The sequence below is a fragment of the Melozone crissalis genome, unplaced genomic scaffold (assembly GCF_028551555.1).
Source record: "Melozone crissalis strain CALT ecotype California unplaced genomic scaffold, PUWL_Pcris_2 ptg000013l_1, whole genome shotgun sequence".
NCBI lineage: Eukaryota > Metazoa > Chordata > Aves > Passeriformes > Passerellidae > Melozone > Melozone crissalis.
In genome coordinates this window covers 44,592,347-44,606,600 of record NW_026535791.1, presented here as the reverse complement: position 1 = coordinate 44,606,600, position 14,254 = coordinate 44,592,347, and the positions used below count along the sequence as shown (strand labels likewise).

Genomic DNA, 14,254 nt, shown 5'->3' with positions numbered 1-14,254 from the left:
AGCTGGTTCTGGTGCTCTTAGGAATAAAACACAGCTGTGCAGGACAATTATTTTTTAGCTACTGCCAATCCTTGATAGAAAGTACAGGGAGTCTTCATTCCTCTGATAGAATTGTGTCTACTCCTCCTTCATCTGAGTACAGTGTAGCTCTTAAATATGTTGAAAGAAATATTGTGTCATTTGGAACAGTTTCATTTACCTTTAACTACCATAACAGTTTCTTCTATTTTGATACTTACAAAGAGGAAACAATCCGTGTAGTCACCACACTGTTACTAACAATTATGGTGCTTTTTCTATTTGCTTTACTCCCTTTCCAGGGTGATAAAATTCCATTCTAAGAAGTAAACTCCTGGCTAAATAGCAAATGAAGACTAATCTTCTGCAAGCTAGATTAGGAATTAAATTCCTATCTTGCTTAATGTTCCCTTTTCCCCCTGGTTTTGTGGGGGATTTTGGTGTTCTGTTTTCATTTGATTTGGGCTTTTTTATCCTGGTTGGCCTTATGTGACTTTTGCACATGCCTAGGGTACACTGAGTTTAAAGTAAAAGTAAAAATGAAGTAAGTGAGCCAGGTTTAAAATTTTCATACTGTTTTAAGCTAAGTTTTTCTTAATTAAATCTAGGTAGCTTTTGCATGGCAATGAAGTCATTTTTTCTGTTTGGTTGTTTTCCATTTTTGAGAATTCAAGATATATAATTAATATGTAATAAATAACGTAATTCATAACTTTTTTCCTCATTCAAGTCCTTGTTATACTTTTATTTTTTGCTACATGGGAAGAACTAAAGTTGTTTCAGACTTACAGAATCCTGGAATTCTAGAATGGTTTGAGTTGGAAGGGACATTAAAGACTATCTAGTTCTAACTTTCCACTAAACCAGGTTGCTCAATTCCCTTGAGCACTACTTAGTTACTTGTTTATGCTAAATGGTTTGGGATTGTTTTCATTAAAAAAAATGCAATAACAACTGAAACATTAGCAGTCTGTGCTACATTTTAAAAGCTTAAATTGAAAGAATTTATCAGGTTTGTGTAGTGGAGTGATACAGGGATGAATGAAATAGCCTGTTAGAAAAGGCTGTCCTAAAATTGAGCAGAGATCTGTACCGGGAAATGTCTGCTTTGTATAAGTGATTTACATTTGATCTACGTATTTGCTTTAGTGTCCACAGAACTAAAGTTCTTGATTAATTTTATGTCAAGAACTTAAGAATGTCAATGAAGAATGAGATGGAGTAGTAGAAATGTACGAAGTATCTATGAATGATGATTTCCCTCTCAGCTAAATCTAGAAAGAGTTAGTAAATTCATTGAGACCATAACAAAATAAAAACAAATGTAGAATATTGCCTGAGAGTAAAAGCAAGAATATTAATGCAAATATCTGGTTGTAATAATCAACAGAATTACAGAATTAAGACTTTAAAAATAGATATTTGGGGAATCGATGAAATATGATTTAGGTGTAAGTTCCTGTTAGGTAGTGTACTACTTTTCCAGGAGGGTCTTCCTGGAGAGGACATCTCATTTTCCAGCCACTTTAAGATAAGTCACCAGGGATTGAAAAAAGTACTGTAGAAACAACTGCTAGAAACTGGAGAGGCTTCTTCCACAGCTAATGTGTGACTCTGCATCATACAAGAAGTATAATGAGATAGTAGTGTTGGAATCACAATTAATGAACTTCCTTCTTTCCGGCTGTTATTTCAGCAGACACTCTGTGATGGGAGATGAGACAGGCAGTCACCTTTTCGTTCTATGGAGGATGTGATATCAGAAATAAGTTGGACAGTAACTTTTTCTTATTATTCCATCTTTCTCTTTGTATTTATTGTACCAGAGTCCTTGCTCCAGTAAAGTGGAAAGGATGTGCCCTGCAGTTTGTGTTGCAGACCTGGTGGGAAAGACCTTTTCTGCCTGATTTTCTTAGGTGATAGGAGTCCAAAGCTTGCCTTACACATCAAATGTGCTATGACATTTTTATACAATAAAATCTAGTCTGTCAAATGATCTGGATGGACTGTTAAAGAGTCTTGGAAGTTTTTTCAAAGTGCTTTCAGAATCCACACCTGAATCCTTTTTGCTATCTTCATAAAAGAATTGATTAAGTCTCTGGTTTATTTTTGCAAGGCATGTTGGTCACAATAATGGATTAAGCAATAAACTTGCACATATATTCCTTTATAAGAGTTTTTTTGTGATAAGCTGAATGTTCAACATTAACATACATGTCTGAATAATAATTAAGGACAGCATAACCTATATGAATGCTCCTAATACTGAAATAAAGCAACTGTGTAGCTTTTTGGGAACAGGTGGCTTTTAAAATCCTCTAAAAACAGAGGATTGAATAATGAATAATGTTTTTTAAAAAAATTACAGTATAGATATATATGTGCAACATAAATTTTGGATTATCTTCCACAATCTACTCTTCTACAAGAGTAACAATATTTTTCAGTACAGGTGAGCTGATTTTAATTTCTTATTTGGCGGACAGCCACAGAAGTCATATCAGCAATCACCAGTGTTAATGAGACTGCTTGCAAGTAATAAATAAAGACTGTAGGAGCAGACATAATGATATTAACCATTGCCTCATTATGCAGTTATTAAAAGGCATATTGTACACTTTTCCCAGATGAGAGATGATCATTTCATTATCCTGGAAGATGAGAAAGAGATTTGTTGTTTTGCAATCATACTGTCATATTGATTTTTTTTTTCTAGAAAGTGATCACAAAACAGTTGGAGATATGTGATCTTGGTCTATAAAACTAATACCCTGTCATCTAGAAGGTAAGAAGCTGATATAAGATAAACTTACTACAGATAAAAGGAGTTCTTTTTGGGACTGGATATGCTGTGCAGAGGCCATGTCCTAAGATGTAATTCTTTAGTTGCAGTGATGATGCTTTTCCATGGAACATAATAAAGAAGTCAGTAAAGAGGGGCTAGGTGCTCATCTTAAAAGAAAAAGCAGAAGATTCTTTAGCAATTTGGACTTTAAAACTCTTATGCAGAAATGAATAAAGGGATAAAGGAATATGAGATTATAAATATCAAGATGTAATAAACCTGATTTTCCTTGAGTACTCTGGTAAAGTAATAGCCTTTTTATTAGGGTTAGCCTTTCCTTAAAAAATGTTTTGGAAATGAAAACTTTCATTTTTTGCAGGAAAATTGCAAGGGGATTACAATATCATGGATTGGAGCCAAAGGAACTTTTGTTCATGGTGATGCTCCATGCAGTCACATTCAAGTGACTTCTGACAGCAGTTAATTGCTGCATAATTTTTGATGATTAAGAAAAAATCCCATTCAAGTGAGTATATTCAGAGAGCAGGATCACTGTAGTGGCAATCCCCCTATGTCTGATCTAAATCAGAAACTGAAAGAAAGAAAAAAATTGAAAAAAAAAAATTGAATTTGCTGAAATTTGCAAACAATATGTTTTATTTGACAATAAATTTGCTTGTAGGCAATGTCTGTAGTAATAGCCCAATAGGACTGGAACAGTGTTTGTTGGTTGGGAATTGTATGCACTGCCCCAATAGTATATTCTAAAAACCTTCAGACCATGACTGAATATTATAGGCCAATAAGCTCAGAGTTTTTACAGTTCTTTACTTTTAGTTGTAAATGCTCTAATCTGTAGTACTTCTTAATTTTTTCAATACCCAGGAGTTGTATATGCCCAGCCTGAAATGTGTTACACACTTTGTGATAGTATCTATTTCCTCATGATGTGGGTTACTTGTCATTTTCTTGTTGTTGCTTAGTTGCAATATTTTGAGTGGAAACAGACCTACACAAAAAAAAAATCTATTTATCATTCATTTGCATTTGTGGCACTTCTTTGCAACTGTAAGCAATGCTATACTTGATTTTTATACATATATTTAAATTGCCTCTTCCCACAATATTTTTACATAGGCAAACCTGGAAATACAATTTGTGGTTTTATAAAAAATAAGAGTATTTTAAATTCAGCTATGCTGTTAGGACCTAAAATCATGTGGTTTGCATAACAAAGAAACCTATAGTATTTGTAAAAATATTAATGATAATTTTTAACCACTGGTTACAGAGTTGTTTCTCACTAAGTTTTCTTACCTGTGGCAATGGAAGCTGTCCCCACTTCTCAGTAGAAGGTATTTCACTCAAGCATAACTGGTTTACAGGGTTTTTAAAGAAAGAGTTCAGTATCTCTGGTGTCGTTCTCCTTATTATCTTTTCTGCAGACTAGAGGAAGCAGGATGTAAGGACACAGAGTGGTATCTCCATTACAATATGACATCTGTTGTTGACCACTGCCATCACTCCATCTTTTCTTTTTCCGCTTTTCAGTCACTAATAAAGCTTGAGCTTTAGCAACATGTAATCAGAGTTAAGATTCTGCTGTCAGTGTTAAAGCAAGTGGTTTTAGTCTTTGAGCAGAAAAAACGTTCATGGTATGTGGTAGTCTTTGGTAGTACTACAAATGAATTTTTGTTCTATCCCCTTCTACCCCCTTTCTTCTCAGACCAACTAATCCTGTCAGTGTCAGTGTAGGCAATGGTGTATTAGCAACATGGCTATCAGCATCAGGTATGTTTTAGCAGTTCTGTTACTCAGTTGTTTTTCTATATTTATTTAATCTCTGATACTGGCAGTTACAATGATACAGTAGAACCCATAAAAACTTAGTATATATTCCATATTTAAGTCGTTATTTTGCTTCTCCTTCCTCATAATTTTGGAATGAATAGCCCTGCAAGAAGAAATGCAAATTGATTTACTGGTACAGACTGGAGAGTCTGTAAAGAAGTGTGATCTTTAAAAGAAGCAAAAGAGGCTTTTTAATGTATGTTGCACTCTTAATGATCTTCCCTCTGATCCACTGAACTTTCATGCTAATTCCCAGCAGAGGGAGTAAGTGAAATGAAGATGAATGAATCATACATAGATTTGTGGTATTAACATGCACTGTTATCTGAACACATGGAAAGATATTTCATTTAGTTTTACATTTTGGACACTTTCCAAACAGAAGAAAAAGAGCTTGATAAGATGGATAAAATTTTCTCATGACTCCACTTGGTTTGAATATATCAAAACACAGCCTTATTTAATGACAAGGATCAGATTTTTTATTCATAAAATTTGAAAAAAAAATATTGGTTTGTAATTAAAACATTATATATAAAGGTATGGTCTGAAATGATGTTCCCTTCTAATGGATTTTTTTAACCTGACTTTCTAATATACTGTAATTTGAATTTCTTTACGCTGTCCCACATTTGGTTTTTATTAAAATCCATGAAGCAGTTTAATAATTTATTTCAGCAGATGCAAAAGTCTAAGCTTCGTTTTAAGTTTCTTATCTTGTGCTTCTCATCTATGTTGTATTTTTGGTGCTTTTATTTCCTGAGGTGGGAGAAGAACAAACATTTTTTTATCTTGAATGCAGCCTACACCCAAGCAATTATATAGAGTACACAAAGCAGAAAACGTCTTTGTTGTCAGAGTTGCAGTGCAACCCAGCAAGTGAACAATGTACTTCTCAGATTTGCTTTACATGAGGGTATGTCTTTCCTACACATAGAAATATTTTATAAAATCACTTCTGCCAGTATAGCATGAATATTTTTAAAACAATGCTACTTGGCAGAAATAAAACCTATAATTGAATTTCTTTTTTGACCCACAGTGACTGCTCTGGAAGTAGTGTTGAAATGATTTTTCAGTTTAAGACTGAGTCAGTGTGCATCAGCTTTCCATTTTCATTTCTGGCTCCCTTATCAGTGCCCTAAGAAACAAGCAACCTCCACAGCATTTTTCACTCTAATGCTTTTTTACCTTGGACTGCAAGTCAGTGTGGCATGGTGTTCATTCATTTATCAGGTAACACCTGTATTTTCTATGCAAAAGTGCTGTCCTCAGACTCACTGACTATACGGGAGACACTCCTTAGGGAAAAAAAAGTAAAAATAAGTGCTCATGTTGAAACCAGAACTCACAAGTTTGAGAGAAGTTTACCAAAATACATAAGATGCCAAAGTGAGGAACCAACTACCCAATATTATTTTGGTCAGTTCTTGCAGTCAGTTGGCCCAGCCTTCCTTTCTCACCTCTAGCATAGAAGCTGAGCTTGAAACGCCCCATTTGAAGACCCAAGGGCACTACAGTTCATAGATGCAAGCAGCTTCAGCCGAAGCCTTTCACCAGATACCACCGCAAGGATCCTGACTGCAGCTACGTGCTGCAATTGCCCCGCCACCTCCAACACTCGCTCGAGAACATAACCTGGAGATGGCTCGTCGCTACCTTAAGCCACTTAGGGTAGGCGAAGGGGGAAAGAAAAGCCGAGGCGGAAAGTTGCAATGTTGAAATCGCCCTTTCTCAGTGCCTGGCCGCTCCTGCTCCTGCTCACCCCCGCGTTGCCCTGTGACTCGGTCAATGTCTTGCCGAGGTGGCACCACCTGAGCGCCGCACCCCGCCCTACCCGGGCAGCGCCGCGGGCTCGCCTCGCCTTTGGCCCCGCGGCCGCGGGCGGGCCCTGGGCCGCAGGTGGCGGCGGGCCCGGGGCGGAGCGGGCAGGCCGGCGGGCAGGTGGCGGCAGGTCCGCGGCTCGCATGGCTCCGCGCCGCCCGACACCGCCGCTCCTCGCTGCCGGCACCGCCGTGCCGCCGCCCCGGGCCGCCGAGGGCCGCGCCGCCCCTCAGGGGCTGCAGGTGAGTGAGGCAGAGCGGGACCCGCCGGGCAGCGAGCGGCTCCTCGGGCCGAGCCGCGGGCGCTGCCGTCGGGGGAGGCTGGGCGGGCTTCGCTCCCTTCCCCGCGCCTTGTCCGGAGGCTGTTTGTCTGTGAGCACAGCTACGGGAGACCCTGAACCTGAAGCAAAACAGACGCTTCATTTAGAGGCCACCCGTACCTAGTGGGACACGGGTTTCCGTGTACACAGTACCTGCGGGTCCGGCTTTCCCGAAGGTGTGAATTGGATTGAGGTAAGCAGCCTTGTGCTCCCACCAGCCCGGCTCCCCGCAGCAAGGCCGAGCTCAGCAGGCAGTGCTTTCTTGCCCTAAAGGCTGTGGCTTTTCCTCTCCCATTCCTCAAATATCTCTCAAAATGCTGACTGATCTTCTACCCTGAAATTAGCCATAAATTGTATGGCTTCTCCATCTCTTTAATATATTTTCAGGCGTGAGACCTGAGATACCACAAATGCATTGTTTTCATTATTATGCTTAGCCTCTGTTGACAAACTTTAACTGTCCATAGTATATTTAATGTATTGAATTTTATTTCCCACTAATGGATCTTAGGTTACTGTACAGTAATCTCTTCAATTCAAAACCATTTAAGAGCACAATGAAAGTTTAGTTATGAAAACATCACCTTGCCAGTTTTACCATACCATTAGCTGAAGACCACCCCATACATAAAGAGAAGTTTATAGGAACACTCCAACAATATAAACACTAACTGTTTTGCATATTTTCATGCTAGTTAAAAACCCAATTTTTTTCTCTATAGCTTTTAAAATTGTATTTAAATTGGATAAAGTAATGCATGTCTTACACTTTATATGTGTATAAGTACCAAAGCAATGTTAGTATCAGCTGGAAGCATGCAGTGGACTGTACATTCCATCCTTTGTCTGAAAGTAAATTTTTATTCCAGGTAGACACACAAGATCTTCCAGAAGCTTTTCCTGTTCTCTTATTTTGCCATTATAAATCTTAGGTACCATAACTATCTCCCATAAATCTTTCTTTGGTTGGACATCATGTTCTCTACTTGGTACTGTACATTCTCTGTATTTGTCATCATTAAGAAGTTCATTTGCTTTACCACTCACAGATCATTACCTTCCAAAAATAGCAACCATGCATCAAAGCCTGTTTGATGCGGATACAAGGCTGTACATCATTTCTTGCATCAGAATAATTTGTCAGTCTTGGTATCACCATGCCAATAAACACTGGGGCAACAGTCCTTTTCCATGCAACATGATATAGATTGTTTTTATGTAAATTTTAAGTGGAACTGAGCTCTCATCAGCAGTTTCTACAGGGCAAAGATTAGATTACAGAAGGAAAAAAAATGTAACTTTATTACTGGCACTTGCCTTGTAGCTCTTTAATCATTGAAAGAAGGCGTTTTCAGGGTAGGAGTTGGCTTATCATTAAAGGAAAGGGAGCAGGTGCATTTAAGCTTATCCAGTGACGAGGTAGGAACTGTCTGTGGTTGTTTATAGTGATGGGTAATTAGTTTGTCTATGTACAGACGTCAGAGTTTAGAGAAAGTAGAAGGTCATGTTTCTTTGCTTTCACAGAGACCTTGTGAACTTAAATTCTGCTGTGTTTTTAATTAAAAAGTGTTTTATTTAGCATGTGCTTCTGGGTGTATAGGGTCTAATTCTTCTCTTGGAAAAAACCCAGCCAACCTGGCAGTGTTGCTTCTAAGGCAGTGGATGGGAATACGAGTGTGTGCTGGCTGCCATTGAGCTCTACAGAGGAAAGGTTCTGCTCCCACTCAGCCTGTGGTGGAGCTGACAGCCTCTGCTGTCCTCTCTGTCGTGCAGGACATTAACAGCTGTACAGTACTTGGCTGGTAGCCTCACAGTTTACAGTCATGAGAAAAGAGAAGAAAAAGGAGGAAAAAACCCCTAAATAAGGATTGGCCCTGAACTGTTACTGAGAAACTGCAAATAGGATTGAATTATGGAAATGTCTCAGGCAAATGTTTATTGCAGTAGCAAAGCTGCGTTTCAGATTCACCAGGACAACAGTGAAATCATCAATGTCTAACAATACATAGATAAATTCTCCCTGTTTTGTGTGAAGGTTTAATAAATGGTCATTGTCTCACAGCCCATCTGTTCCACTCTTGATTTCAGATGTGTGTTGCAAGCACAACTGGTCTTTGACTGGAGAGTGTAACCAACACACATTGTAGAGAGGGACCTGGAGAGCACTCACTGTGCAGAAAGTGAAGGTGACTCTGAAGTCTGTTGTCACTATGTCACAGATCTCTTGTGCAGTGCCCTGCACAGCTGAAATCCATCAGTTTTCTTCCCTGTGGTCTTGCTTCATAACAGCAAGCTCAGGCTTTGGCCATTAAATGTAGTATTTACCCAGCAATGCACAGTTCATGTATCTTTTTGTTACAGAAGCCTACAAGTGTCTTTCTGCAATTGTAGATGCTGATGAACTGAATATGGCTTTTTTGTGGAAGTCTGCAATAATAAAGGCCATCCATTTGAACATCGAAATCTTTGTTGGAAGGCAATAGAATGAAGGCTGTGCATGCCAAGATTGTAAGATATTCTTAGAAAAAGCTGCTTCATTTCTCAGCTGTGCATATACTGGAAGAAAGTTAACAATCACAAGAGAGATGAAGTTCAGTCATAAAATGTAATTTATCCAAGATATTAAATATACAGTCTTCTCTTACTGCAAGATTTATGGTTCTGTATTATTAAAGGGACAGTCTGTGCAAAAATGTCAGGAAAAGTAGACCATTTACCTGCCTATTTTATTGCAGTGAAACATCCATTCATGGATGTTGTCCCTTAAGGAAGATGGCTTTATCTGTACCAAAGCATTTCTGTGCATTGCTGCTCATCCTCAAGTCAGCAGAACTCCCTCAGAATTATTTGGGTTTGATAAGCTTGGAGCACAAATCCCTCCCCAGTGGCTTCTCAGTGTGGTACTGCAGCCTCTCTCCTTACACACTACACATGAAGAGGGTTAAGCTAAGACAGGCTCACTAAATCTCTGTCATCTCATAAATTCATTAATGGAAAGGTCTTCCTGATACAGTATCAAATTTGATTAACTTTTTGGAGGTAGATGTGGGTAAAACAGTGCAATGTAACAGTGCAATATAAGAGTCTAGTTGCTCTGAAACACATTTAAAATGGAAAGTTTTGAAATTAAACATAAAAGTAAACAATGCAATCAGTACAGAAATTCTGGAGTACTCAATTTTTTGGTGTCTATAAAGAGTGCACATAGTGGGTTGTAGAATTCTGAGTGTAAAATGTCTACATCTGTTTGATGAGTTAGAACAGGATGAAACTAAAAGTCTTGGCAGCTCAGAGCCAAGCAACTGGGTCTGCTGACCTCTGGGAAAATGCAGACAGCAGTCTGGGAGCAGAGTGTAAATGTATTAATAGATGTTTCTGTGAAAACTATCAGCAGTGATGCTTCTAGTGAAGCTCAGACTTAAATAATCATCGTCTTAATTTCAAGGGTACCATTTTACTGTTTTCATACCTCTTGCAAGTTCTATTACTCCTGATGCCTGTACTCTATATAGCCTCAAAGGGAGTCAACAGAATTCCTCTTGGCAGTAGTGGCTTATCCAGTAGTTGCAGGAATGGAACAGAAAATTGTCTTGGAACACTTTAAACAGCAGATGGTGTATCAGCTTTTGTGCAGCACTTTTGAAATGCACCTTGGGAGCAAATTTCACTATAGACATTGGTGATGCCTTAAATTCTGACAAATTTTGAAATAATCAAGAGGAAGATTAAATCAAGGACTCAGAGAAATATGCATCAAAACAGGTATAAGAGATGAAGTGGGACTTTTTAGCAGTTTATCACCATTGACTCTTCATGACCTTGAATGAGTCTAGTGAACTGCAATTACTAGAGTATTTACTTAAACTAAATGGTTTTTTAGCCAGCCTGTTGATGTTCAAAGAGAATGAGATAAAACAGGACACTGATTTCTTTGGTGTTTTTTCCACTGCATTTTGTTTCTCAGAACTCTCAGGCCTGTGGTTCTCCATGCTCCCAGCTGCTTCAGAGTGGCCTTCCTCAGTCAGCTCCAGGAGTGTGGAAAACCTTCATGTGTATAAGCTGGCACACACCTTCAGTGCTGTCCTCTGCCAGCTGCTTCTCTGCTGAAGTTTGTTGCTAAGTTAAGACAGAAGTAGCTTTGAAAAGAGTCCTTCAAGGAAAATTTCTTGACAGTACTTGACAGCACAACTTTTACTTTTATGGAAACACTATATGATTTTAGGGATAATGTCTGAGTTTACAGGCGAGACACGCCTGAGAATACAGTTCTCAGAATACAGAGAATACACGCCTGAGAATCCACAGTTATAAGGAGTGCTTCAGCTTGCACTGCTAAGATACAGTCCCCATAAATGGTTTGTTTGTTCTGTGGATAAAAATACACAATAGCTCTGCTTTTTTTCCCTTTTTTTATTTTTTTCTTTTTTTTTTTACAGAAAAGGAGTTTATTTTTTAAAAAGTCTATTTATTTTTAATGAAATTGTTTAATATTGCATCCCTGAAAAGCTAAAAACTCAGTGTGTTTTGGTTTGTTTGTTTTTATCTACAGCACATAAAAGTTCTGGGCAATGGAGACAGGTAGCTTTTTTTTTTTACTTCTTTGTATCTTAAAGTGGTGAGTGAGATGGGAAGATTACACAGTTCTCATTCTCCATGTCATTCTTCTTTTATCACAACAGCTTTGGCAATTCTGCTATTTAAAGAGAAGTAGGATATAACAAAGGAACTGCTTCATCTTCTAACTCATTGTCTAATACAATGCAATCAGCTGCCTGTATTTTGGAATTATGGGGTTTGTTTGATTCTTGAGTAGATTTCTTTCCTTCCTAAAATGGAAAATATTCTAGAACTGAACAAAGAAGCTATAAATACAATATAATGTGGAACTTAAAGGACTCAGGGCACTGTATGCCATCAAAATTAGTAGCTCTTTTAATCTAACAGCTCTGGCATTCTTTCCTTAAGACTGGAATCAGTAGCACTAAGGTTTTTTCAAGGTATTGGGGGGTTGGGCAGAAGCAGGGCTTGCATTGCATCAGCTGACCATGGAGACACCAAGAGTTTCCATAGGTACTGGGACAAATTGGAGGTTGAGGAGGGACAGACGTATGATCTGTCTATCTGTCCTTCTAATTCCATTCCTAGAAGAAGAACAAATTTCTGCAGCTACAGGCCTTTTGAGTTGGTGTGGTGGTGTTTAATGCATCACCATAGAGCTGACAGTTTCATAGGTAGCAGCACTGTGCAAAACATCCCCATGGCTTAGGTCTCAACTGGTAGGGCTACAGGATGGGGAGATTCCAGATCCACATCACTTTGTGTGTTGCTCTGCAGTGGAAGGCATGGATCCATTTGGTCTATCTGAGGTCTGATTTTCACTTACTGATGTTAGCTTCAGAAAACTATGGGACAGAAAAGCATCAGGAGAGGATGAGAATTAATGTCTCTGCTTAGTGGCCCTAATCAGAGTACAGTAGAGTGTGAATGAAGTATTTTTGGAAGTATCTGGGGAAAGTTCTCTTTTAGGCCTCACAGAAACTTCAGATCAGATTTCCATCCTATCTTCTGCACTGTAAGCTGGTTGTGTAGTGTTTTCAGGCATGCTCTCTGGTGTTTGAAAGGAACAATTCATGCTGGTTTAATAGATATTCACCTCAGAGGAACCTGTTCTTCTCAGACCTGAAAGCAGTCTCTTCATCAGAGAACATCAGAGTATCCAAAACTGGGGAGATTACTTAGTGGGGCTGGAAATCACAGAGGAAAGATGACAAAAGCATGTCCCCTCAAACATTTTATTTGCTGTTTTCCTTGCTGGGTGGGGTGATGTTGAAAGTTTTAGCAAAATATAAACAATGCAATTTTTAGAAATTTAAATGAAAATCAAAACTGTGCAGAGGTAGTGTGGCATTCAGAAAGACTATAGGTGGCAGCATTATAATAAAATAGAGTTTATATAGTGCCATTAGTCAAAGAGAAATCAGCTCTTAGTTTCTTCAACAGCATGTCAAGAACAAATATATAAGACAGTGTGAAACAAAAAGAGGAGATAAGAAACCTGGAGTTTATAATCATTTAAGCAAACAGTTAAAATATGCCAATCAGTCTCTTAATCTGTGTGATGTCACTTCTGTAAACATGAATGAACATGCAGACTTGCAGAGATCCTTCTCAGTATCTTGCTTGGTGCATTCAAGCTATTAGTGGTAGCTGAATGTTGCCACACTGGCACATAATCCAAGCAAGAAAAAGAAAATGCTATTCTCATTAGGACTCTTGTGTCAGGATTTTAAAAGGGAGTATTTGAAGAAAGACAAGTTAGTGTACTTTATGAAGTGTCCTGTCCCAGGTGGCTAATGTCTTTGAGGCATTGAAGGTGGATGAAGTAAAGGTTGATTTTTTAATGGAGAGGAGTACTCAACAGTCTATGAAAAGGGAGCCCATTTCAGGTATTTTGGATATAGCTTCCGAACATGAGTACTTCTAAGTTAACTTTGAAAAAGAAATCTGTTTTTAAAATAAGGAGGAGAACATTTTTACTTTTGTCCCTCTTACTTGCCATTAAGGTTTATAGAAACTGTTAATGAGGAGCAGCTTCTTGTGCCAATCAGCTGTGTGCCATAATTTTCTCCTAGTATTGGTTTATAGGAGAAATGAGAATTTTTTCCCTGCAGACAGGGAGAGCTGTCAGACCCATTTGGCAGGGCACAGATTCAGTTTTTTTCTTGTACTAATGCATTCCCCTCAAATCACTCAGTCCAAAATTATCAAAGTGAAGTCATAGGCTGTATCTGGTCCGTGGGTTTCTTGCTCCTCAGCAGCCTGCCTATAAGATACTGCAGAGCTTACTGCTCTCAAATATTGAATTATATATGTACTTCTCTCAAAAGTTATTTGATACAAAATCATGGGAGCACAAGTATAGATTTGTTTTTATTTAATCTTGTAGCCTAGCTCTTTTTCAAATCTTATTGTGAGATGAAGTATGGTGCAGACTGTAAACTCAGTTTGTTTAATTGCTACTGGACCAACCGGTGAAGAGTGCTCTGCTTCTATATTGGTTTATTTTTTTAAAGTGAGGTGCTTGATGTACGTCAGTGTTTTAAACTGACTATGCAGATTACAGAGTTCTGGGTCACTTGCATCAGTGAAACGATGCTGGGGGAAAACAGTCAAGTGTCACTGTGAAAATTATTTGTTCTTTCTAATTACTTAATGTTCTCTTTTTTTGATTATGTCTACAAAACCTCTTTGACCAAATGACAAACCAGTGTGAATTAAACTATTTAACTATTTCTGCCTGTCTTGTGTCTCACACTACCAGGTAGTGTTGAAATTTACCTGAGCAGCTTCCACAGACTTTGTTTGCTCAGAGATAGACATGAAGCAAGGTTGCAAAGCTGAAATACACAGATGTTATTTTTTTTACCCAGCAGAGGGAGGAAAACACTTGCCTCTAT

The 14,254-nt window shown here is 38.4% G+C and overlaps 1 protein-coding gene across 1 annotated transcript in view; it reads left to right on the top strand.

The window, feature by feature from the left end:
* The first annotated feature begins 6,261 nt into the window (after positions 1–6,261).
* The window catches only part of CRACDL (CRACD like), a 62,938-nt gene continuing 54,945 nt past the window's right edge, over positions 6,262–14,254 (top strand). The window contains exon 1 of the mRNA XM_054272014.1: positions 6,262–6,328. The gene's annotated coding sequence lies outside the window, so the exon portion shown is untranslated. The remainder of the gene's footprint in view (positions 6,329–14,254) is intronic.